We start from the raw sequence: 25,970 nt of genomic DNA, 5'->3' as shown, positions 1-25,970 counted from the left end.
CGTTCAACCTTCGGCGGTGCACCGTTATAACTTGAACCGTGTCGGAAGTCCGCGCTTCAAGCAAACAATCGTCCATTACAGATCATTCATATATGGACGTACAGCACGAATGATTCAGAAAAGTTCACGTTGCTTCTCAGGTGGTCCAATACATACAGCCTTGTCACAAATAACTCTTAACACTAACGTAGTGAAACTTCGGGAACAATAATGTGATTTAATTAAAACACTGCCATATAACGTAATAAGAACACATGATAGTATAAAGGCAAAAAAAACAAGCAGAATCGATTAGGATAATCGTTATGTCATATCGAGTGGGACTATGACCTCTTTTCCAAATTGTGGTGCTGTGAGTGGTACTAATGGACTCCAGTCCGGAACTGGCCTACCTATTAATTTTAATAAAATTGCAAACTCTTATGAACCACTGGTTTACATACATTTTTATGTAAGTCTGATACATAGTTGCAGCTTCTAAAACAGATATGTAGCGTAAGCTAACGGAGTGTACTACTAAAATGTGTGTCACGCCCATAACCCGTCTGATAATAAAGTGTTTCAAGGAGACGATTAAGTAATTTTATGACATGTTACACACTTGCGCACTAATAACATATACACTTGAATTTACTCAATATGCATTGATTTTATTATCATGTCGGATTATTATAAATAGTGTTCGTCGAATGCACGATATTCTACCAGAATCATTGACACCTAAAGAATTAGATTACTCTTACGTATTATATTATTGATTTGTTTTGCGATTGACATGGTTTACACCTGATGTTAAAGGCTTACTGGAACCGATAGATATCATACCGTGAAACTCGTCCTCTTTCTTGAGAAGTAGAATCGAATTAGAAATTAGAAGTCACAATTTTTTTGTATAACGTTTGTCCCACCCTTCAAATCGCAACGCGTGTTTGCTTCGCGGCAAAATTAGTCAGAACGAACCAGCCTAGCCATTACCGCTTACGATAAGCCAGACCACCAGTAAAAACGATTCCTTATTAATCTAAACCTAGCTGTAAGTTCCCTTAAATTTATAAATAAAGAAATGAAAATGTTTTAAGTATACAGCTCGCGTTCCTACTCTATTATAGCAAGCACAAGGTGGCCGAACCCATTTGCCTTGCAAACGAGACTAAAGAGGATTAAATATTTTTCTGCCCAGTAATAACACGTAATTAACACAAAATCAACTTTGAGCGGGAAATATAAGCAGTAAGAAAGTAAAATTTTAAATAAAAAGAAATGAAACTCGAATATAAATAATAAAAAAAACAACCATTTTATTCCGTAAAATATTATAAAGATCTAATATTTGTGCAAATGCAAATGTGTTTAGATTATTTGATTTTAAATAAATAATATTTGTGCATGCTTAGTATTTTGCGTGCTAGTTCTAGTGCGAACGTCCGGTCCATTCCTTTCTCAAAGAAAATCTTATTCTAACGCCATTGCGGATTGTCCTCATTCATATCAGTGTGCACGACGGTATTCGCATTGTTCTGTCAAATGACTTTGAGGTTATCACAAGTGCGTTTAGATGAATTATGTGTCTTAAGGGGCCATCCATAAAGTACGTCACACGAATTTTAGGACTTTTGAACCCCTCCCCCCCTCCTTGTCACAGGTTGTCACATTTTTATAACCCCCCCCTCCTGATGTGACGTCACACATTTTTTAAATTTATGTATGTATTTAAAAATAATCGAGAGAAAACAGCTATTTTCATTTTTTACTTATTTTTATTAAATAATAATCTAATAAAATCAACATAAAGTCCAACATTTCATAAAACCGAAAAAACAAACGACTAGTTAGAAAATAATAAACGATTAATTATATTAATTAAAGATAAAAAACTTAATTATCGAGTGTCCATGGACTTTGGATCCACTCTTTTATTAAATTTTAACATGTGACGTCACAAAAGTATTGACCCCCCCATGCCCCTTGTCACACGATGTCACACTTCGGTGATACCCTCCCTCCCCATTAACGTGTGACGTACTTTATGGATGGCCCCTAATTACCGTGAATATAAAAACTACAACAAAAATATATAATGTTTTCTTTTAATTAATTTACATTTGAGAACAGTCTGACACCGTTGCCGAGTTGTACCGAAAGAATATCTTATACAATTTAGGTTGAATATAATTTGTCTCTCCCTAATTAATTTCTAAGTTGGTTGAGTTATTATGACGCCCCCGGTCTACGTTTAATTGTGATTCTTGTCGATTCTTACAAGATGCTAAATTTGGGTTAGTCGTTTCAGTACGGAAAAAATATTTTAACATTTCAGTGTCTCTGTTTTACGTTCTATATATTTAGATGTGAGAAAAAAATGGAGCCATTACAGTTTCATCTTTTTAGGTTGCTCAATACGCGAAGGGCGAGCAAATATATTAGACAATTTGAAAGCTAATTACTTGACTGATTTCATGACGTGTACCTGATCATTCTGTGTAAATTATAGTTAGCAGCAATAATTAAAACTAGTTCCACTTGGGAAATATTGAATGTGAATGAATGTCTCATTACAATACTGACTTTATGTAGTTAATTATATTTTTAAGTATTTCGGATTCTTTTCACATTGCCACTTGCAAATGACCTTCAAATCGACTTAATTTCTAAATATTTTATACGGTTCTTGAGCGCGCGTGACATCTTTATCTGATTAATAATGGTTAACCTTGTTAACAAGCTATGGAACGTCTAGCATTGTTTAGTATTAACATTTAGGAAAAAACACTTGTAAACATAACCTCTAACTGTAAAGAAACGAGAAATGAAAATAAAAAGTCAGATATTCAATATGATCCAAATATGTGCTGGTGGTAGGACCTCTTAAGTCCGCGCGGGTAGGTACCACCATGCCTATTTCTGCCTTGAAGCAGTAATGCGTTTCGGTTTGAAGGGTGGGGCAGCCGTTGTAACTATAATTGGGCCTTAGAACTTATATCTCAAGGTGGGTGGCGCATTTACGTTGTAGATGTCTATGGGCTCCAGTAACCACTTAACACAAGGTGGGCTGTGAGCTCGTTCACCCATCTAAGCCATAAAAAAAATGCAACCCAAATAGTAAAAGTAAGTATAAAATGCCGGCGGATAACAGTTACGTAAATTGAACGTACAATAAGATTATTAAATTTGCATCGGGTAAAGGATCATGTTTGGCCTTCCGTCCGCAATTGGGGGCGTCTAAAGCCTTTAACTCTACCCTAGGACGTGGGCTTCCAAGAGGTAATCACATTTGTAAAGTGAACAGTTGCAGACAATTAGCCACCGTTTTTCGACTTTCCTGATCCCTGTTACACAGTACGTTGTTAGCGTGCTATTTCTGGCACGAGGTCATTGTTTCGGAACATTTTTAGGCACATTCAGCGTTGGGCATGATATGAACATAATTCAAGTGTCGTTAATGAGATCATTGCTTCGGTTCCCTATATTGTGCATTGCCTTTTTGTCTCTGATTTGATTTTCTAGCGAAATAGCTTGGTACCAAAATGATAAATTGATTTTATAAAAAAAATAATTAATAAATACACATTGTTAGTCATAAACCATTTTAATTGTGTCTAAAACGACATACATGGTAATTACAAGGATTTGACAGCATCGATCATTTACTTAACCACTAGCAAGTAGTTCCATTTCACGACGATTATTTGAACGCAAGTAAAGTTTTTATTGCAAAGTTTCTCTCCTTGATTAAATAAGCTTTTTAGTAATTAGTGGTGTTTTAGAAGGTACACCGGCAGAGACAAAGAGTCATCTCCGTTTAGTGCCTTTATAGTAAGCGTTAATCTCGTTTTGCGCAATTAGTTAGCCGGTGGTACTCTTGTTGTCCGCCCTGGGAGGGTAAATACTCCTCATTTTTTATTTATTACTTTTGTACTTTATCTTTTTAAACCAAACGTTTTCTTTGTAAACTGAAACCACTTCATTGAAAGTCGGTTGACTTATGTACAGCATGGACAATTAAAAGTTTTTATTTTAAGTATTTTTAATGGATTCAGTGAATGCCGACAAACACACGAGGTCGCAATTTAGTGGTTATTTGTATATTTAGTAACATGAAATTTATTCTTCAAACAGCAGAAGATGGCGGGGTTGTGGAGAAGTAGTGTGTGCGGGAGTACGAATCCATGTTACAGTAGACCACCAGTAATGTAACTTCCTGCACGTTATTATGTCTATAGGCCTCAGTATCCACATAACACCAGATGGGCCGTGAGCTTGTCCACCCGCTTAAGCAAGAACATATTTTTTTTCTTAGAAATTATTCCTTTGACGTTTTGTTTTTCTCTATCGTAGCATAGAAGGATTCTATTGGAGAAGTCAACGAAAACAGTTTTGAGTTCGTTGAACTATCGTAATGCTTTTTAGCTCGGAGTCACCTTTCGGTCGTTTGTGTCACCTTGTTACAGAAACTTGAACGTCTACAGTTGTTACAAAACATCGACTGGGTCTGATCCGTGAATTTTGTATTATGTATTCTTTAATATGTAAGAAACGAATTTTGTTTTTTAAATTTTTAGACGGCAGAGAGTTTAAATTCAATCACCATTTAACCCATGAATAGTATAGAGGCACGTATGTTGAATGTATAATATTATAAAATTTGAAAGATCTTGACTTTTTTGCTCTCAGCACTGTAAAAACTTGAGTAAAAAGTCGAATAACTTCCCTTTGCTTTTTTTTTTGACATTGAACGTTTTTCAGTAGAACCAGGAAGAAAAATTTTCACATAATAATTTAATAATCGTCGTCTTCACACGGAAGGCCTGTAGCTAGGCTAAAAATAACCGTACAAACGTATTATTTAGTTGGTATTTACCTCGAGAACATCCTTCAACAAGACGAATGATTAACGCTACTTGTGTATTCGTTCTCACAGCCGGCGCATGCAAGGCCGCTTACCCGGCGAATGAATCAGCTGATGCCAGTCACTGATTCACAGCTACACACCTTGCATTGTCTAACAGCTGATTTCCTTAAGACACCAAACACGATGCATTTCCCAAGCCTTCTGCATTCAAGCACGTTTTAAATCGTTTTCTACGTCCTGTATCCTGTTGCGAACAATGAAGACGGTTTAATTTCTTCTACTGGCTGAATTTAATTGACGCATTACTTGTATTTTGATGCTGACAATTCGATAAAACGATATCCTTGCTTAATCTTTTCAAACTGCAAATTTAAACGATACCTGTTATCGGTTATTAGAAAAAAAGTCAAATTAATTGTTCAACAGAATGTATTTATTTTCCGTAATAATTTTTTACTGGTGGTAGGACCTCTTGTGAGTCCGCGCGGGTAGGTACCACCACCCTGCCTATTTCTGCCGTGAAGCAGTAATGCGCTTCGGTTTGGGGGGGTGGTAAGTATAGCAGATGGCGCATTTACGTTGTAGGTGTCTATGGGCCCCAGTAACCACTTAACACCAGGTAGGCTGTGAGCTCGTCCACCCATCTAAGTAATAAAAAAAACAGAATGTGTTCGTTTTCCGTAATCACTAGTAATTGCAATTATGATTGTAACCTCTTGTTTTATGGGCAGCGGTGCTCGTGCTATGAGACTTATTTGCTATGGTACGTACATTCCTAGAATCACGGTAAAATCGTTTAAACGTGCTCAAAATCGATGCACGTAAATGGTCACGACAAATAAACATCGCAATACAGTTCAGTTCCGACCAGTCCAGTGTTAAATACGAAAATAGGTTTGACCTAGCTACTGTGTAATTGCGTGGGATTGCGGATGTGTCACACGGGCTTACCGAACCGGAATAAGTTGGATACACACCGTCCCTATTAAAATAAACGAATGTCAGGAAAATTGATTTAAATGACGGATTCGTGTCTGTGTCTGTTGATGTAATGACCTAAGTTAAACTCCGATTAATGCTGTCCCGCTTGGACTGAGTGCACTGATGAAATTTTATATTATTACACAAGGTTCGAACCATTTTCAGACGTATAGCGCGGGTAATAAAACTTTCTTTGAACATATGTTGTTATTTTCCTCATCGTGTTCAAGTAAACACTAATAAAGTCGTGTTCGCAATAACACGCAACGAGTCCAAGGTCTTGGTTTAATTCTAATTAAAACATATTTCTAGATTGTCGAATTTTCCCCATTTTTATTAGTGTAGATCCTCTGCCGACCTCTCATACTCCCGAAACCTAACTTCCATAGTGATCACAAGGTGAATGTCGAGGTCGATTTTGGAGGTCGAGAATCTTACGACACGCTCTAACACCGTTCTATAAGATAGAAATCCAGAAGTGGATATTATGTAAGAAAGTAAGCTGAGAATTAGAAGTATTACTTCTGAACGAAGCCAAGGTATCACCTGATTAATATCCTGGTAGATTGTTACCGTGTAAGAGGCTCTGGCCTAAAACTTTTTTATTTTGCATGATGTTTTTTTTGTCTACAAAAAAACAATGGATATCCCATCGTCGTCCAGCGACAGGACACGTTGACTCACTTGGACGTAGCGACCGTCTCTTGTGACTCATATTATTTTTATGATATTTTGCTATTTTTGTAAATGATGCATCAACAATCAAGTTTGCATGCATTTCGTAGATAAAGACGACGTGGAAATTGAATTTAGCTTTCGCCGAGCGGGGGAAATCGATGCACGCCCGTAGATAAAAAATCGATTTACAAATTATATTCAAATTAAAATTTAATCTACATTCAGGAAGTGAATGCTACTCAGCGATCCCGGCTACTTATAATAAACCACTTAATATTGCAGTAATTTTTGTATCATAGGAGGTCTTACTTAATCTTTTTATTTATTTATTTTTTATTGCTTTGATGGATAGACGAGCTCACAGCCCACCTGGTGTTAAGTGGTTACTGGAGTACATAGACATCTACAACGTAAATGCGCCACCCACCTTGAGATATAAGTTCTAAGGTATCAGTATAGTTACAACAGCTGCCCCGCTCTTCAAAGCAACACGCATTACTGCTTCACGGCAGAAATAGGCAGGGCGGTGGTACCTACCCCTGCGGACTCACAAGAGGTCCTACCACCAGTTAATCGAAGCAAAAAAATATATGAGGAAACTAATTAAATTTCAATGTTTTTCCTACAAAAACTTAAGTCGATAGTTTACGCGAAGACTGAAATTATAATGGTTAGATAAGGCTGTCAGTGACTGTGTATTCTTTTTATTTTATCATTTCAATAACATGAGCTGTTGGCGCTCACAGAAGAGGTGGTAAATTTGAATCCGACCACGTATCGCTCTGTTAGCAGATGATCTGAAAAGCAATAAGTAGTGAATTCACAACGGGTCGACTGTTAGTATGCAATGATTAATGTTCTAAACGTGATAGGCAACGGTTGCGTTTACATCATTTGCTAGAAAGAAAACATTAGCAATAAATTCAGCTAAAAGAATATTACAGATGTACATATATCTATTACTCTTTACTGATGTTAGAAAAGATATTATGAATCAGGCACGAATACAGTGCCAATTATTTATCGTAAAATAGTCATGTGTTCTGGTTTGTACGGCTCATGTCTCGTGTTGTGGTATCAATAGGCTACGGTTAACCAGGCATGTCTTGGGATGCGTTTTCCGGAGGCTTACGCAAGGCTGACGTTGGCTTGCGAACGCGGGTGACGTGGTGGACGCGAGCGCAGCCCACGATAACCCGCCCACTCTCGTTTTCAACGTGACGTGTTCGTTGATAAGCTGATGAACCGTTTGTTTATTGTGGGCTAACTAGATCGTCACGGTGTTTAATTGGATTTTCTTGTAGCTATGTACTATGCTACCGTTGTTTTGATAATAATCAATCAGTACCAGTGTTGTGAGTCAGCATGTTTTGAACCTATCCAATTCTTAAAGCAATTAGGAGTCTGAACTCATTTTTCATTAATGCTGGGAAAAGCACCCTGTGTTATATTCTATTGTGCAGAAGATATCTCGGTGTCAAGTGGCCACTGGACCACAAACGTGAATATCGCCGCCCACCTTAAAACATGAGTTTCGGGTATGACATCATTGAATACAGATCCGGATTTGATAATCAATAGGGCGTCAACTGAAAGTTTATTTGCTTACTATATTTATTTAAATTACGTGGAAAATGTATGATTAAACACGCAAATCCAAGAAAAGGTGACACATATCGATCAATAAATAATATATGACTAAATGCGGATAATGTTTTTATTTTAAACGTAGATAGATAAGCGATCTTATAAGCTACTTTATACTAAACAGTTAACCGAGCCTATAGCTCCCGATAAGAATAAAGACATGGTGAGGTAGGGAAATAAAATCAAGATATTGTCAATGCAGACATCCCTAATATCTATCTATAATCCCTAATATATATATCTAATCTATATATTAATACGTGAAGCAAAAACTTTTTACCCCTTTTTACGAAAATTGCGCGGACGGAGGATTATGAAATTTCCCCCACTTATAAAAGATATAGAGAAGGAATGCAAAATTTTAATATTTTTTTAAATTTGCATAAAAATAGATTTAATCAATAAAATAAAAACATTACACACACTACCCTGTTTTTGACTCACACACGCATACTTACTATTTATTTATTGTCTTTGTCTTAACTTTTTTTAATGCTTATAGACTGAAATAGAGTTTTGGCGAAATCTTTCATTATAGAAGTAGTGTTTTTGAAAATAGAATCATAATAATGTACAAACTTATAATTTCAATTAATTGTCGATCGATCGAATTATCGAATTTCGACTATCAAGGGTCCAACTAATAACAATTAGTACGTACCGCGCGATATCGAAACCGTGTTATACGAAACATTGGAATAATATAAATAAAAACAATGTGTACCGTGTTATATACAAAACATGTCTGAAGGTGTAAAAATTAATGTTTCATAGTAGCTTCGTTCAACTTTAATGATTTTTCATCGATTTTAGCCTTTCTCCGCACCTAAAACGATCTAAAAATTCCGATTCTTCGTATGAAATAAATTTTCGTTTAATTTTTTGCTTCTTGATCTTTTCAGACATTATCTAAATTTAAGGAGCCAAACAAGATTTATCATAAACGTAACAACTTAATTTTTTTACATACCACAAACTAAAACTATTATGTACCTACTTATAAACATGCAAAAAAATTATTATTAACCTTTTTCACTTTTCACTTTACTTTCCAAAATGCTAAAAACAAACTAAGCAAATACTTTATCATTATCTATACTTCTATACTAATATTATAAAGAGGAAAGATTTGTTTGTTTGTTTGTTTCGAATAGGCTCCGAAACTACTGGACCGATTTGAAAAATTATTTTTCCATTAGAAGCCGACATTGTCCCTGATGAACATAGGCTCCTTTTTTTTTTTTTTATTTTTTTTTTTTTGTTTCTTGTGTGTTTTAATGTTTCCGAAGCGAAGCGAGGGCGGGTCGCTAGTCATTTATAAAGAACAAAACGCTCACTGTCACTTCTCAAAATGAATCGAGAAATTTTTCAGTAGCAATAAAGTTGACGATTTCCCTTATTGAACGCAATTCAAAGAAACAATCAAAAGTTCCAATGCATATTCGATTTTTTCAATCGTGTTGTATTAAAACCGTGTTAGAATTTTTCTTAATTTTTTTACCGTGTAATATTGAAAGCGTGTTATACGAGGCACGCCTGTACCATAAGTGTTTGGGAAGTAAAAAAATTCTAAAATTATTATTCTAAAAAATTATTGTACCTAGTTAAGTCTTAACATTATACTACTGGCGTGTGAGATCGTCTGACCCGCTTTAGTTTTATCAAATTATTGTTATTATTGGAGACTCGTAATATTGCGGGCAAGTAATGTTTATTGAAATCAATTATTAATGATACTAGATATTACTAGATAGTATAATAATAGATACTAGATATTTTCGCGGTATTCGAATAGCCGTATACCGACAACCAAACGCGTATTTTGCTTAGAAATTAACTAAAATAAATATGTAAATTACATATAATTAAAATTTCGAAGAAACCGTATACATACGAGTTTTTTGAAATAAAATTGCTTTGATCGTACATTCCAAGAATTAAGAACAAAAAAACATTTAATTAAATTTAATATTAGTCTATTTTTTTGGGTTTTTTGTATCTATAATTCGGTATAACCCTAAAATTCCACGAGTTCTAATAATAAGTGATCTGTTTAAAATTTCCAGGCGATATTTACAATAGTCTGGTTTAAAAAAAAGTTGACGTAACATTTGTAGAAAAGTCGAGGAGTTCAATAAACTTCCGAACTTGCAAATATACAAACATCCGTTCCGATGTGTGGAGAGCACCTTCGCAATAGTTGGCGGTCGTGCCGACGACCGATAACCCACGATTATTTGCACTGTAGGTACAAATACTTTTTTTTAACAAATAATTTAATAATGTTCGCGCATACGCTTTGTAAAGGATAGCAGTAGATTTTTCTCTATAATCTATTATTTGCTATTAGCAATTCATCACTACGTTTTTGGTGAACTAATTCATGACTAGAGGAATACAATGTAAACGAAATAGTTTTCCGGGAAAACTGACTAGCATCAAAACAATTTAACGCCAAACAAATATATACGCAATAATTATCATATCATTTGAATAGTTTAGACATCACAGAACCTAAAATATAATATGAAGCCGTTATCAGTAAATTAAAAAGATTGTGTCTCCAGCCAGCTCGTGCTACTACTTCCCCAATTATTCTTTGATAGTAGTGAGGATGTTTCAAACGGGCCTCTTCGTTCGTGTTTACCGTTCCCATATAGTTAGAATGTCAATTCCCAAAGCAGACAAGGCGTATCAGGCAGCCGGCCGGCCGTCGTCACGAAAAGACGCTCGGTCGTAAAGTCAATCAGAATTCAGCATAGAAATATGGTATATTTTAGAAAATTTATAAATTTAATTCAAAGGATTTTATGACCTGGTAACTAAGACCTTTAGGTCAAGTCTTATTTTAATTTATTACTTTATTTATTAACTAGCGACCCGCCCTCGCTTCGCTTCGGAAACATTAAAACACACATGAAACCAAAAAATAAAAATAAGAAAAAAAAAAAAAAGTATCCTATGTTCATCAGGGACAATGTCGGCTTCTAATGGAAAAATAATTTTTCAAATCGGTCCAGTAGTTTCGGAGCCTATTCGAAACAAACAAACAAACAAATCTTTCCTCTTTATAATATTAGTATAGACTAGCGACCCGCCCTCGCTTCGCTTCGGAAACATTAAAACACACATGAAACAAAAAAAAAAAAAAAATTTTTTTTTTTTAAAAAGTAGCCTATGTTCATCAGGGACAATGTCGGCTTCTAATGGAAAAAGAATTTTTCAAATCGGTCCAGTAGTTTCGGATCCTATTCGAAACAAACAAACAAACAAATCTTTCCTCTTTATAATATTAGTATAGATTACTTTCACAGATATTAAACAGTTAATAAACCACCGTTATTACACATTTAAACCTGAAGTAACACTAAATAGACAAAATAAAACAAATCACACAACATCAGTCCTCGCGTTCCCGCCAAAAAGTCATTTAGAAAATTAAGAAAAATATTTTTTAGAATACCCGGAACTGCTGGATAAATTGCTCTCGTACCGGTTTTATACCAATTCAAAATATAATTCACAGAGTATGATTAAAAACTGCTACACGGCTTATCTCGCTTTTATTATTTTTATTTTGCAATGTCCAACGTTTAGCAATACATTACAGTTTTCGTTATCACAGGCGTTAAGGGTGTTATTTGTCGACATTTTCGACAACTACCGTCAAGTAAATTTATATTATGATAATATGATTGAAGTTTAAATTTATTGCACACAGAATGAACTTAGTAATTTTCAAGTTCTTCAATTTGTAAGAGAACCGTGTATACATATATTATATTCATATTAGAATTACTTAATTTTATTCGTCAAGAAATAAAGCAACAGTAAATTTTATTTTCTTTCTTTTTCTTTCTTTGTTTTCTTTTCATTTTCTTAGAATTCTGTTATAATTTATGAAAGCCGTTTAAATTTTCTCATTTACATTTTCTGAATGCAATGCGAACCAAACAATCTAATTGTAAACACGGCACCCGGAACTTTACATTATTAAATGCGGTGCTAGCTCTCAATCCAATTACCTTTTGACATTCACACTCAAAGGGCTGTATTGTTAATACGGGCACTTCTCTCGGCAAACTGTTACGTGCTCTGTATTGCTTCCTGCTGTCTTGAGTAGTTGAGATGTTTGAAGTGATAAATGAATGTCGGAATTTAATAGTTGAACTAGAGAAATACATCATCCGTGTTTTGAATTGCTGTTTGTTTGAGGAATCATAGCCATAAATTACAATTTTATTTGGTGTTCAGAAACATGAAAATGTTTAAGAAATCTATCTTCTATCTTCTTTCTATATATATAAAAATGAATTGCTGTTCGTTAGTCTCGCTAAAACTCGAGAACGGCTGAACCGTTTTGGCTAATTTTGGTCTTGAATAATATTCGTGGAAGTCCAGAGAAGGTTTAAAAGGTAGATAAATAAAATGCTCTAAATTAAATAAAAATAACAATTTTGTTATTTATTTTTTTTGGACACGGCGGAGCATACGCTCGCTGTCTGTCCCGCTTGGGAGGTGCAGCGCCGTGGCTGCCTGGCGTCGTGGCGTCGATGCTTGGCGGCGATCAGTCATGGAAGGCTATGCTCGACTTCTGCGAGTGCACCATCTCGCAGAAGGAGGCGGCGGGGCGAGTGAGGCAAAGCTCTCCTCACTACGCAGAAACCCACCGCCGCCGAGCAGGGGGTCGGGACCGGGGTCGTATCCGTGACCTGGCCCCCTAAGAGCTAGGGGTCCCACCCGTTTTGTGCGGGGAGAGACCCAGACGTGGTGTGGCGTGCTTTGCACGCTCACCCGCAGTAGGAAGCCGGGTGATGGTAGACCGCGTTCCCCCGACCGCTCTGGGGGAAGGTGTAACGCGGCGCCATTAAAGCGGGCTCTCGGCCCGCTGAACGAGGGAACCGGTGGTCGTGTCGCTGGCGGCCGCCGGTCCGGCGTCCGTGGGACGGTGGGATGGATGTAATGTGCTCTGCATCAACCCTGTCCCGCCGTTTCAATAGCCCTGACTGGGCTCCGGCCCGGTCCGAGGTAGGGCGCCGGTTGTGAGCGGCAGGAGTTTTTAGTGAGGTTCAACTCCCACATACGCGGGTGGGGATCCGGCGATTTTCTCCTGTGGAAAAAAAAAAATTAAATAAAAATAACAATTTTGTTTGTCCTTTGATGTGTCCCCCATCGGACGGATTCCTTTTGTTTGTTTTAAGTTTATTTTATACAAAAGCTTAGGTCTTTTATTTGTCGATTGAGGCACTACGAAGTCTGCCGGGTCAGCTAGTTTTTAAATAAAATAGAAAGCAATATTGGCTCTCGTTAGGTAGTAAAAAAAATCGATTAAAACGATTGAATTATAGAATAATGTTTTTATTTTATTTTAGATTCATAAAAAAGACAGTCGATTAGTGAAAATAGTCAATTGTATTATAATATCGAGTATTGAATGGAGCTGTGTGAACAATGCCACACGCAACCAAACATCCGGCGAGTTATCGGTTGAAAGTTTGATAGTACGCTAATCTTTTATGAATGGATATGGCTACTTTTTTGCTGCTCAGCTTAGACTCGCGTTTCCTGTTGTTGGTGGCGCGTGTTTGTATCGGTCGTTATCGGAAATTTTTTTAACAGTCGACCGTCAATTTCTCGACAATAACCGATTCGCTTTAAATATTTTTCGTTATGATTTTTGCCACGTTTCGTATTGTCAAACAGTTGGGTAGATTAAAATATTTTTTTTTGTTATTTCCATCACGAGAACGACCGCTGCGGTCGTAACCGTATCACGAAATCCAGACATCAATTAAGACCGCCACGTCATAGATTAATGGCTAGTCGGAAACGTGTTTCTAGACGTCGGGTATCTATTTTGTTGCTATGCGTGTCCGGGGCGGATGAATGGTAGTCTCCGTGCGCGTGAGTCGATTGCGCAACGGTCGTCGGTGACGCAACCTGTCGACGTTCGGACCGTTGCTTGTTAGTATGCAAAGTAAGTTGAATATTCGTGTCGGCTTTGCGACCGAAGGCATGCGCTTGCGGTCTCACCGCCTCGATACATGTGCGTGTAATTGAGAGTGCCCCGTGTATTTTTATATTTAGAACTTCTAAATCGACCGCCGGATACGATCATGTAATTCTAACTCGATGTGAACATTCGCATTTTTAAATATATTACAATAGTGTTTGTTATTCAGCTTAAAGCGACAGTATGACTTTCTTATTTCATTAATTTAATAAGACACGTTCGCTCTTAAAGAATGTAATCGGACATCATTTTTGAATTGACTAACATTTTGTTATTTATTCTAGTTCATAATAAAGGTGTTCCATGTTCTATCCGCGATTAACTTGTATTAAATAATCTAAATGCACGTGTATGAATGGTAGCTCGTTTCACGCTGATCTCACTGTATTAATGGAAATTTTGTTTTTGCGCAATGCTCACAAACCAAAACACAGAAAGACATTAAACACAAACAAACACGAAATATTGGGTGATTTGGGGTCAGGAACATACAAACATTTATACATCAGTTTTTTTTTAACCTTTAAAGTCTTCTGTAACGCTTTTATTATCAAATATATAGATATAAAGGTATGCCTCTGCAAGTATTCACGTGAATATTTTATTCATAGCTAGCATTGTTTGTCATTTAGTATCAGTAAACCGAATTGACGTCATTACATTTTTACAGAGTGATTCATTTTTTCGTTCCTCGTTTAATGGTCATTAGATAAAGTGTGGACTCTAATTAAAACATGATTAAATAGATTTATGATATTTTGCTGGAATAAGTCATACTACTAATGGGCGTTGGTACAAATGTTGAATAAAAAAATATCTAATTATTCGATACCTAAAAACTATGTTGTTTTAGTAGTTTTGATTTTCTTGTAATTTATTATGGCCATTCCATATATCAATTGACAAGTCGAATAAAATGTATATTAGAAACGCATTATTAAAAGTGTCGTCGCCCCTATGTTGAGGCCTTTACAGTCGGTCATTCCACTGTACCGCGAAGAATGCGGAAGTGAGGAAATTGTGGTACATAAAAATCACGAACGCGCATATGCATATAGCACGTGACGAAACCGAAATATTTAAAATTGGTTAAACGATTCGAAGAAGTACCTACAGACAGTCATTTTTAATCGGTTTAAAGTATTTCGATATTGGTTTAATTAACCAACTAAACGTATTGTTGACTAAAATCATGAATCATTTCTCGCGAAATCTTCTCCAGGTGAGCTTTTTATTATTATACTATTGCATGAATTTCTGGTGCACCTGTGTGCTTAGTGCGAGTTTTTAAACTTCACGATCACGTAAAAATTAACTCAAATTTGTATGGAGTTGGAACATATTCCCTTCGTTTGTCGCTAGGCGCGCTGTTTCAACTCCATACAAATTTGAGTTAATTTTTACGTGATCGTGAAGTTTAAAAACTGGCACTAAGCACACTAGAGTATAAAATGGTAAACAGAGCCTATAAACATCACAATGTAAATAGCGCCACCTATTTTGAGTAATAATGTCGAAGTAACAATGGCTTTACGTACTGGCTGTCTCTCCTTTCAAATCAGGCTTTACTACTACTCACCATATGACATAGAAAGGATGGTGATTCTACCTGTAAGGGTTTCTTGCTGTACAACTAACAACAGAATATATCATTTAGCGTTCGATTATCGTCTCGTTGTGCATGTATTCTAGGTCACCTTCTAGGACGGGACTCAATCGTCACAACTTCTAGCAGCTTATCCCTAGGTGTGTGATTAGCTCGGTTACTCGTTATTTCTAAGAAAACTTACAGACCATAACGACCCTGCATGCTTTAAACAAAACGAAATTCTCTCTCACTCTTTTAATTATTGTTGAAATTTCCGACATTTACTTTTTGGACTGATTGTTCATCGCTCATCGCTTTTGTTTTACTTATTCGTGAGGCGTAAATGTGACTAAAACATTTCTCCGACCGTTATGAAACCTGTGTAAAACATGTTTCGTAAAACATTATACTTAAGACTTTGTGAAACTTTGTCGCTGTGTTTGAGTGCATACAGAAGGAAAGTTGTTAACATCAGTTGCTCTCTCATGTACGATGATTACACACAGGCTGTCAAATCGACATGACAAATATGAATCACGAATGTTGTAATATTTTGAAGTTTATCGTTAAAAGCTGAAAGGATTATTTTGGAACGAAGTTCCTTATTGGGACGATGCGGAGAGGTACCCTAACGGGGAAAAAACGTCCGTAACGTAAGATTTTTATTAGTAATGCACACAGTGTACGACTTAATTTTGTAATAACGTACAAAAAATAACATATTTTTATTATATATTTTTTATAAATCATTGTGAATAAAATAAAGTTGATAACTTTGTAAAGTAGCTTTTATTTATTTTAATCAATAAAAAAATCATAATAAAAAATGTATACCCGAATAATTATTTTCTTTATACCTCGAATAGAAAAATTAATATTTTTATAATAAGGAACTTCGTTCCTATCCGGTGTCCCACGACACCAAACATCTTTTTTTTTAAAATAGCTGAGAAATATAGTGTGTAGAAATAATTTTTTTTAGATGGAAATAATAGACTGTCATGCAAATTAGCTCGAATATGAAAAGGAAAATCGTAACATGAAAATATTACAACAGAGAGCAGCAATGCATTCCTGACACTGCGGTCTGTGTAGGATGGTCACTGTAGGTATAACGAGATACACAGGGCAAGCTAATATAATTCTTATATTCTTACCGTGTGTTGCTATGTTTCAATACATACGCCAAAAAGCGCGTTCGGGCGTTGGCCTGCCGAGAATGTTTGCCGCCGACCTAAGTGCAATAGTGATCTGTGTAGTTCAAACTGCGTATATAATAATTAATTTTCCTGATAAAACAACAAAAGGTATTTATTTCACACTAGCTGACCCGGCAGACTTCGTAGTGCCTCAATCGATTACCTAAAATATCGAGACCTAAAATTTTGTATAAAATAAACTTAAAACAAACAACAGGAATCCATCCGATGGGGGACACATCAAAGGAAAAACAAAATTGTTAGTTTTTTTTAATTCCGAGCATTTTCATATTTATTTACTTTTAAATACATACTTACATACTTTTAAACCTTCTCTGGACTTCCACCCACTTCGATAAAGCGGCAAGACACGAGAACCCTCTCATCGTGGCCGCCGGTAACTACATTCCCGATCCTGCGGACAGAATGGAAAGCAGTCGACGTCGCCCAAAACACGTCATCTCGGATCCTCCCGATCCACTAACGGTGCTTCTAGATACTTCAAGCACCGGTCACCGTTCTCGTCGAACCCGTCACTTGCGACGAAGGGCTCGACGAGTAAATTCACTCTCAGATACAGCCCACTGAGTTTCTCGCCGGATCTTCTCAGTGGGTCGCGCTTCCGATCCGGTGGTAGATTCTGCGAAGCACGACTCTTGCTAGGGTTCTTGTTAGCATCGTCGTCAGGTTTGAGCCCCGTGAGCTCACCTACTAGTTACGGTTACGCTGGAATAGCCTCTCTAGGCTACCAGATTAGGTAGGAAAAAAAAAAAAAAAGGACTTCCACAAATAATTCAAGACCAAAATTAGCCAAATCGGTCCAGCCGTTCTCGAGTTTTAGCGAGACTAACGAACAGCAATTCATTTTTATATACATATATAGATTGCGATGCGATTACGATATTGTGTTATTTGTGAAAATATTAAAGTAAGTTATACCTTTGTGTAGCTCCGTTGTAATTAAAACGGCATCGGAAGTTAAGTTAAGACTTCATCAGTGCACGGTAAATCTTACTGTAACAGCGACCGTCTAAAATAATAGTTTCGCTTTTGTGAGCTTCGTTCTCGTTAATTATGATTTTGTTGTAGTCTGTATTTCGTTCGTGTCTATATATTATAATACTTCATTATTCGAATTACCGCAATGCTTTAAATAAAAATAAATAATAGTTTAAAAAAACTAACAGAATAAATACGCTTTTATAGAAAACCCAACTAAAAAATCGAAAATAAATTTTAATAAATTTGAATTAAAAATAGTGTAAGAAAAAATGATTTTATTGTAAAAAAAGCGTGGGGTGCATGATATCAGTAGTTATGAATATTTTATGAACAGATATGAATAGAAGGGTTATTTTGATAATGTCCTGAAAAGAAAAAAATATTTTCTATTTTTTAGTTGATTTCCTATAAAAGCGTATTTTGTTAGTTTTTTTAAACTATTTTTTTTTCTAATATTGTATTGTCATCGGTCCTTAGTAAGTATACCAAATTTCTGGTTAAACCGACGTTTTGAAGGGGGTCAAAATCATGTTCAAAGATTCCGTTACAAACATACGTCATACGTCTGAAGCTCAGTTCTTATTAATGAAGCTTTTTGATTTCTGCATCGGGCAGTCGAGAAATCGAGCACTTTACTTAGCGCGATCAAATGGCCAGACGAATCCGAGATTGCTTTTTGAATATTTTTGTTTCTCTTCCAGCACGATTAAATCGATTGGTATCGTGGTCTTGTACGGAATCGTAAATTAAAATCGCAATTTACCATTAAATTCGATTCCGTAGCTTTTTCAGTTTTCAAGACGCTTTGAGGTTTTTATTCCCTGGTAAAAAACACTCCATCGTGTTATGTCAATCGATACACATATTGGATAATTATTACTGTTTACTTTCTATAGTATCTTATAGTATTTATATAAGAACAATAGTCAATACAATATTAAAGTTAAAGTATATATTTTTTTAACAACAAAACCTTGTATGTTATTGTTTTAATTGCTTATCTATCTGTACAAATATTAACATTTTCACTTTATAAATAAATTACGTCAAATACATTATATTTCTCTTATTGCTCTATTCTTAATTTGTGAGCTGTTGACATATATTTATGTGTATAATCTGGACATACAACGCACAACTTTAATTTAGCACATGTAATTATAAAATTAATGAGAACTCATGACCTGACGCACTTTCCGTTGTATTTTCGTCTTGTTTTCACTTTTATCCTTAACTTTCAACTTAACAATTCACCCACCTTGTGAGTTCTCAAGGGCACCGTGTAGATCGAAATAGACATCGGATCCGTGTTTGAAAATACTTGGAATTGACGAGAGAGACACCGGCTTCACTGAGATGCGTAGGCGTTGCTATTGACAACCGTTAAGGGAATCGCCAGTAATAAATAAACTCTAAAAATAAACTTTGCTTTCACAGGGATTACGTGTTTTTGTTTTTTTATAGTTTCACCCAGTTTTTTCATGAATATAATTTGGGTCGGTATTCTACAATTTAAGATTTTATTTATAGATTGCTGTAAATGTACAGGCGAGCGGACAGCTCGATCAGTTTTATGTTATGACCGGAACTCATGGAGACCACACGACACTGTGGCTCACCTTTAAGGTGTGAGTTCGATTGGTTGCATTCGCTGATCCCAACACGTAATACTACCTACAGGTCTACGACCGAAGATCAAGAAGATATTATGATTTTTATAGGAAAATACATGACGGCTCATGGCAGACTATTCTGCATTGAGATATCTTCATTTTTTATTGCTTAGATGAGTGGACGAGGTCACAGCCCACCTGGTGTTAAGTGGTTACTGGAGCCCATATACATCTACAACGTAAATGCGCCACCCACCTTGAGACATAAGTTCTAAGGTCTCAGGTATAGTTACAACGGCTGCCCCACCCTTCAAACCGAAACGCATTACTGCTTCACGGCAGAAATAAGCAGGGTGGTGGTACCCACCCGCGCGGACTCTCAAGAGGTCCTACCACCAGTATGTTGTGATGATTTGTATTCACAAGAATTCCCTGTGACGTTTTTTCAACGACGTTACATCCGATGCGAACATTTAAACTGTAATGTGACAAATTAAGGGTCCAATAAACGTTTGAGTGAGTAACGACCATTTACGATGAGACCATCCCCTGAACCCCTATCGAGAGTCTTAATCCCATTTAGTATCATTCACGTGTCGTCAATATGTCGGGGTTGGGGTGTGCGTGGGCCGTAATGTAGGCTTTAAGCTTCCGATTTCGCAAAAACGTGCGTCATTCCTATTCATTCGACGTCTTATTGTATTTTTAGCAACGGCTTAATAATTTAAATAAATAAAAAAAATACAAAAGTGGGCAGGAACGATCGACACAGAATATTAAATCTAAGACAAGTGAACGCTGCGCGCGCTTCCAGCAAAAGTGATCCGAGGTGGCGTGATGTCCCCGCTGGTCGGTCGGTTGCCCCTCCAGATGACGAGTTGCCCCTCCAGATGACGTCACGAGTCCACGTGAGTGCTCGTCGTCAATGGCTCCGCCCATCGACTTTGACTTAAGAGGGAGTCGCCTCTAATACGGCCTCTCCTGACTGGTGGACGTCCACGTTCACCTCGATGTCATGACCGTCTTCAATCTCTGACGATGCAGGACTCACTGTGTGCACAGCGTTGCTATCGGGGTGTTCTATGATATCGTCATAGAAATAGATTGTTTGCATTACAATCATGATTTTGGTACCATGAACCATTAGTAAAAGTTAGTAGTTTTTGTGAGCATTTTACATCACATTTCAGTGCGTTCATGTATAGTAGGCTCTTGTTGAGTTACGTTAGATGTACTGACGACACGGCACTGTTACCATATCGGGTGTATAATATACTGTGAGAGTAAAGTCTGGTTGACATGGCCAAGTTAACATGTCAAGCTAATACACTCGTAACGTGAACTGCTTTACCACGTCACACCTTTACGTGAACTTTGTTACCACGTCATAACATATACGTGAACTATGTTACCACGGTACAACATCTACGTGAACTATGTTACCACGTAAATCTCTGCGTGAACTATGTTACCACGTTACAACATCTACGTGAACTATGTTACCACGTAAATCTCTGCGTGAACTATGTTACCACGTAAATCTCTGCGTGAACTATGTTACCACGTTACAACATCTACGTGAACTATGTTACCACGTAAATCTCTGCGTGAACTATGTTACCTCGTTACAACATCTACGTGAACTATGTTACCACGTAAATCTCTGGAAGCATGCAGTCAACCCCAAGAATGTTTGACATTACGCGTCACTGGTGACTCAACTAGTGCCTGAACCCTACGAGGACTCGGCCTAACCTGACCTCCACCAAAAATTAAATCAACTCGTGAATCTGTAGACTAGCGTTCGCGAGTCAACCAGAGGGCCCATTATGCCCCGTATCATTATTAAAGTTCCGAGTTTGTCAGTCAGACCTCTGACCATCTTAATACAGAGCAACGATCTCCTGGCGCACTCGACGTATGAGGCAAAGCAATCTGATGCTAATTGCATAGCATTATAAAGAATATTGGCATACTCTAACTTTCGCGGACACAACGGCTTAAAGTCTTTTACGAAGTTACCCCACGTCCGGTCACTAGACAATCACACGTGTAACTAAGTACGCTCATCACTCTTAAGACAGCCCAAAACTCGTGACAGATACTCAGTGCCTTCCCAGTTAAGGATCTAGTCCATTCTACTTCCTTACACAATGTGTCTATGTATTGCACGGCAGGGTAAAACTTAGAAATAAAGTAACCATGAGCTAGATCTGAATTTACGAATCTAATGGATTCGGTTAACTTCCGTGCTGGTGTGGTAGTTGCCTTTTTATTGTCACAACGCGTGGTGGAACTATTTTACATCTATTCTCAAACGCGGGTACAATCGACACGGCGATGGAGCAACACGGCGTCCCGTTTGCATGATCACCGACCTGGACAGTCGGACTGTTGTCTAATTGACGTATTGATGGAGTGTGTTGCCGACTAGTAACATTTTGAACCCTTCGAATGTTATTTCCACCCATCGAAACTGAGCATTCAGTCTCGAGCATGTTCTATCGCGTCAATAAAAATAGACCGTAAGGTCGGTTGTGATAAAGTCGTTGAGCTAGTTACTTGGTGATTTATTACATTTCATAAGAGGGTATCCGACAAAAAAATCTACTTCGCACCAAGAATCGATATCATTAACGCTGGGGTCAAAATTAGAAATATAAAAATGGTTCGACCTTACTTTGGACAGTGCACTTAATGCTCCGATGATCCTGTCTGTAGCGTCGTACGCGCGGGACTCTGACGGCGGCGGTGATGTGATTCCCAACGCCACCACGGGTCCGGCGCCACCACCGTCCGCGGTCGAGGGACGTGCGTCTTCTATCTGCGACCCTAGCGGGCTCGACTCACGCGCAACGTTCACATTTGAGTTTTAAGCAATTAAACGCGCCAATATTATTCTCCAATATTGGTCTCGAACATTCGGCGAATGCGAGCGTCCTCCAGTTACACGTATATCGGTCATTACGTTGTTAATTTAATGCAAATTTTAAAAATAAACTGTACGCCAGGATAACCCAAAAGCGGATAGGGCACAAGCCCTATCCCACTTCTGATTTTAGCAACGGCTTAATAATTTAAATAAATAAAAAAATACAAAAGTGGGCAGGAACGATCGACACAGAATATTAAATCTAAGACAAGTGAACGCTGCGCGCGCTTCCAGCAAAAGTGATCCGAGGTGGCGTGATGTCCCCGCTGGTCGGTCGGTTGCCCCTCCAGATGACGAGTTGCCCCTCCAGATGACGTCACGAGTCCACGTGAGTGCTCGTCGTCAATGGCTCCGCCCATCGACTTTGACTTAAGAGGGAGTCGCCTCTAATAGTATATTTAAGTACATGAATTATTCTGAATTTAGGCGATGATGAAACAGAAATAGAGTTCTTTAAATAGAATGTGTATGTATATTATGTATATGTATTTTGGTTCATCATGATATTTAGATATCAACCCTTTGATGTTTACCGGTGTGGAAGCTTTAAGAGATTGTTTCTTTTAATTTTTTTGTAGCGTTGACTCAATTACTTTAAGCTATATATTCGAATAAAACGTATAATGGCTTAGTGTCCTTTCCAAAGGATGCCATGGTGCGGATCTCTGCAGTAAAGCAAGATTCTTTAATTTGATGCTTAGACCTAATTATACATATAATACACATAAATTGTACATCTAAGAATAACAAAAAAATTCCGACATTTTCATTAGTTTAAATGTTATTTGTAATGCGCTTTAAAATTAACTGTATAAGCTCTGTGTAAATGATGATGAATAATGACATACAAAACTATATATATGCTGATTACATAAAATACTTTTAAAGCCATACTGATATTCCTTTTTACGAATGGAGCATCTATGTCTATACTAATATATAAATTTACAGTGGTTTTACGGATGTTCCGTTATAACTACTGAATCATGCATCCGATTGACTTGTAACTTGGTATCCATGTAGAAAATACATGTACTTAATGGATAGGCTAACATTTATATGAGTGTTGGACTCCCTACACCAGTTGCGTGGACATTAATGATGAGAGTCTTTGTGGGGATGAGAAATAACAATCAAATTTAATTGCCCAGCGAAGCGGACGGGTACAGCTAGTATTTTCATAAAAGTAGCTCCTCATCAGCATTCGTCTAATTAAAAATACTAGTATTAAATGAATAAATTTGATAAAACAAATATTCAGTATGCAGTCTCCACGTACAAAATCACAATTGTTGTTTTTATCTGGGTAAATGAAAAGAAATGTACAATGACAAAATTTGGCATTTTTAGATTGTCCCTTTCTCTACAAGATAACTTTATATGTCTTTATTATTATTTATTGCAAACAAAGAAACAATAATAATTTGTTAAGGAAATTTATTACTACATTCCTTTTAATACTGTATAACCTATTATATGTATATATGTATGTATGTATATATTAATGTATGTATCTATTTGTAACATATAAATTTCATTGCACCAACCACTATTTACTCTGCATTCCCTTTGGTTGACTGGTAGAGAATGCCTTAGGCATTAAGTCCGCCAATGTAAATATTACATGAAGTGTAATGAATAAAAATAAATAAAATAATAAATATATAAAGTTTCGATAAAGCGTTATTGGTAATAGAAGGTTAGAATTGTACTAGAGTAGTTGTTGTCAAAACAAATGAATTAATAAATTGAAAATTACCTTGACTTAGTACATTGTTCAAGAACAAACATTACGTTTGAAACGGTACAAAATAGAAGCTTAAAATCGACTGTTTCCATAACAACCTATCCATATCAATAAACAAAAATGAAGTCGGTAACGAGTAAATACTGGTAATTTCTCTCTAATCACTACAGAATACCGTTAATGCTTTCTGAGAATTATAAACGGACCTGATAATAATGCAGTCTGATTACCGAGAACCGGGAGTGTTTATTTATGGAGTAGTGACCGGCGCCGACAATGACTTATCTGTTCCAATTAATGTTGACACAACACCTTGAATTCCCAATAAAAGTGAACGTTTTCACCCTTTTTATAACTTTCCCTTTTGTTTATTTACAAGCTGTCAACGGAAAACAGAGGCCCAACGCCGACCTTGTGGCGAATTTCGCACAATAAAAATTCCCGAATTGTTTCGAGAACATTTTCATATTTCCCTTCGAAGATTTAGCTTGGCAACGATTTTTACATGGTAATAAAGAAGTTCACGAACACGCTTCATTTAGCAAGGAAATAGGCGCTATTTATGATAACCACAACCTTGGTTTTACGTATTGTATCTAAGAGATCGGCTTTATGAGTTTCGTTGTTGCTTGTTTTTTTAGCTAGATTGTAATTAAGAGCACAAATTTACTAGATAAAATAACTGAAACCAAATAAGCTGATATCATTTTCGATGCATAGCTAATGAAAACAAGATAATCAATTAAATGAAATAACAATAATACAAAAGTTTGAAAGTGAGTATCACAACTAATTTTGCTAACACGAAGAGCAATTTATTCGTCTCGTAAATCGGAGTGGCTACAGTTCGTTGAACACTAATACCATCGAAGTCTAGACTAGTCAATAGCTAAGTAAGATATGCAAATTAGAGGTGTAAGCGCGCTGTTGTAACTGTACAGACCACACCGGGCGGTACGATTCAATGACTCTGTGTTCATTATGTCAATAAAAAAAAAAAAAGTTTTCTTTTTTGGAGTGTAATTATTTGATTTTGCGGGTTTATATACATATATAATAATAGCCACTCTACTGCGATACCTGTTGGAGTATATTCGCGTTTCAAGCAGACAAAGTTTTAGAGAGAATGGAGGATAAAATTAAATTCATAAATTTTACCAACAAAAAAAGCAACGAGCAGTATGTGATAATTTTATTATTTTATGTTAAATTAAAATTACTTACTAGTTTTAATAAGACTAGATTGTAGTAGTAAATAATAAGATACATTCTGTAGTATAGGAAAATTAAATAACCTAAAAGTTCTTTGAAAAACGAAATGAAACATTAGGTACAATTTCGAAGTGATTCTTCTCTTGATTGTAAAGAGCACGTGATCACATCGCGTTCCGCCTTATCGTACGTTGAACTGACCTATACCAAAGCCCTCCTAACACTCCCATCAACTCATTGACTCAACAATTCTATCAACTGAACAACTGTCAACTAAATCGCATGAGCGGCACGGGAACGCATACATAACGAAGAAAAGATACACAAAAGATGCGTTCGTTTTACACAATCGATCGAATCATACCTAATTGAACACAACTCCAACTTACGTCATACGTGGTAGGTATGAAAAAAAACATTTTTGTCACCATGTCGGTTTTTCTTTAACCGCAATATAATAAACACTACAATCAAACACACGTATACACATATATTGATAAAATTTTCCT

General features: G+C 36.6%; 1 protein-coding gene and 1 long non-coding RNA gene across 6 annotated transcripts in view; one reads left to right on the top strand and one right to left on the bottom strand.

Annotated features, from left to right (window-relative positions):
• mnb (minibrain) overlaps positions 1-25,970 on the top strand; it is a 127,648-nt gene that overhangs the window by 25,979 nt on the left and 75,699 nt on the right. The window lies entirely within an intron of this gene.
• On the bottom strand, positions 12,594-22,888 carry LOC149500948 (uncharacterized). The gene is made up of 3 exons (XR_016324636.1): positions 21,223-22,888; positions 17,274-21,191; positions 12,594-13,265 (listed from the first exon to the last, which is right to left on the bottom strand). It is a non-coding gene; the product is annotated as an uncharacterized LOC149500948 (long non-coding RNA).

The sequence above is a fragment of the Bombyx mandarina genome, chromosome 18, assembly GCF_030267445.1.
Source record: "Bombyx mandarina strain Sakado chromosome 18, ASM3026744v2".
Classification (NCBI taxonomy): domain Eukaryota; kingdom Metazoa; phylum Arthropoda; class Insecta; order Lepidoptera; family Bombycidae; genus Bombyx; species Bombyx mandarina.
The sequence above is the reverse complement of the archived record's forward strand: the minus strand, read 5'-3'. Positions and strand labels throughout refer to the sequence as shown.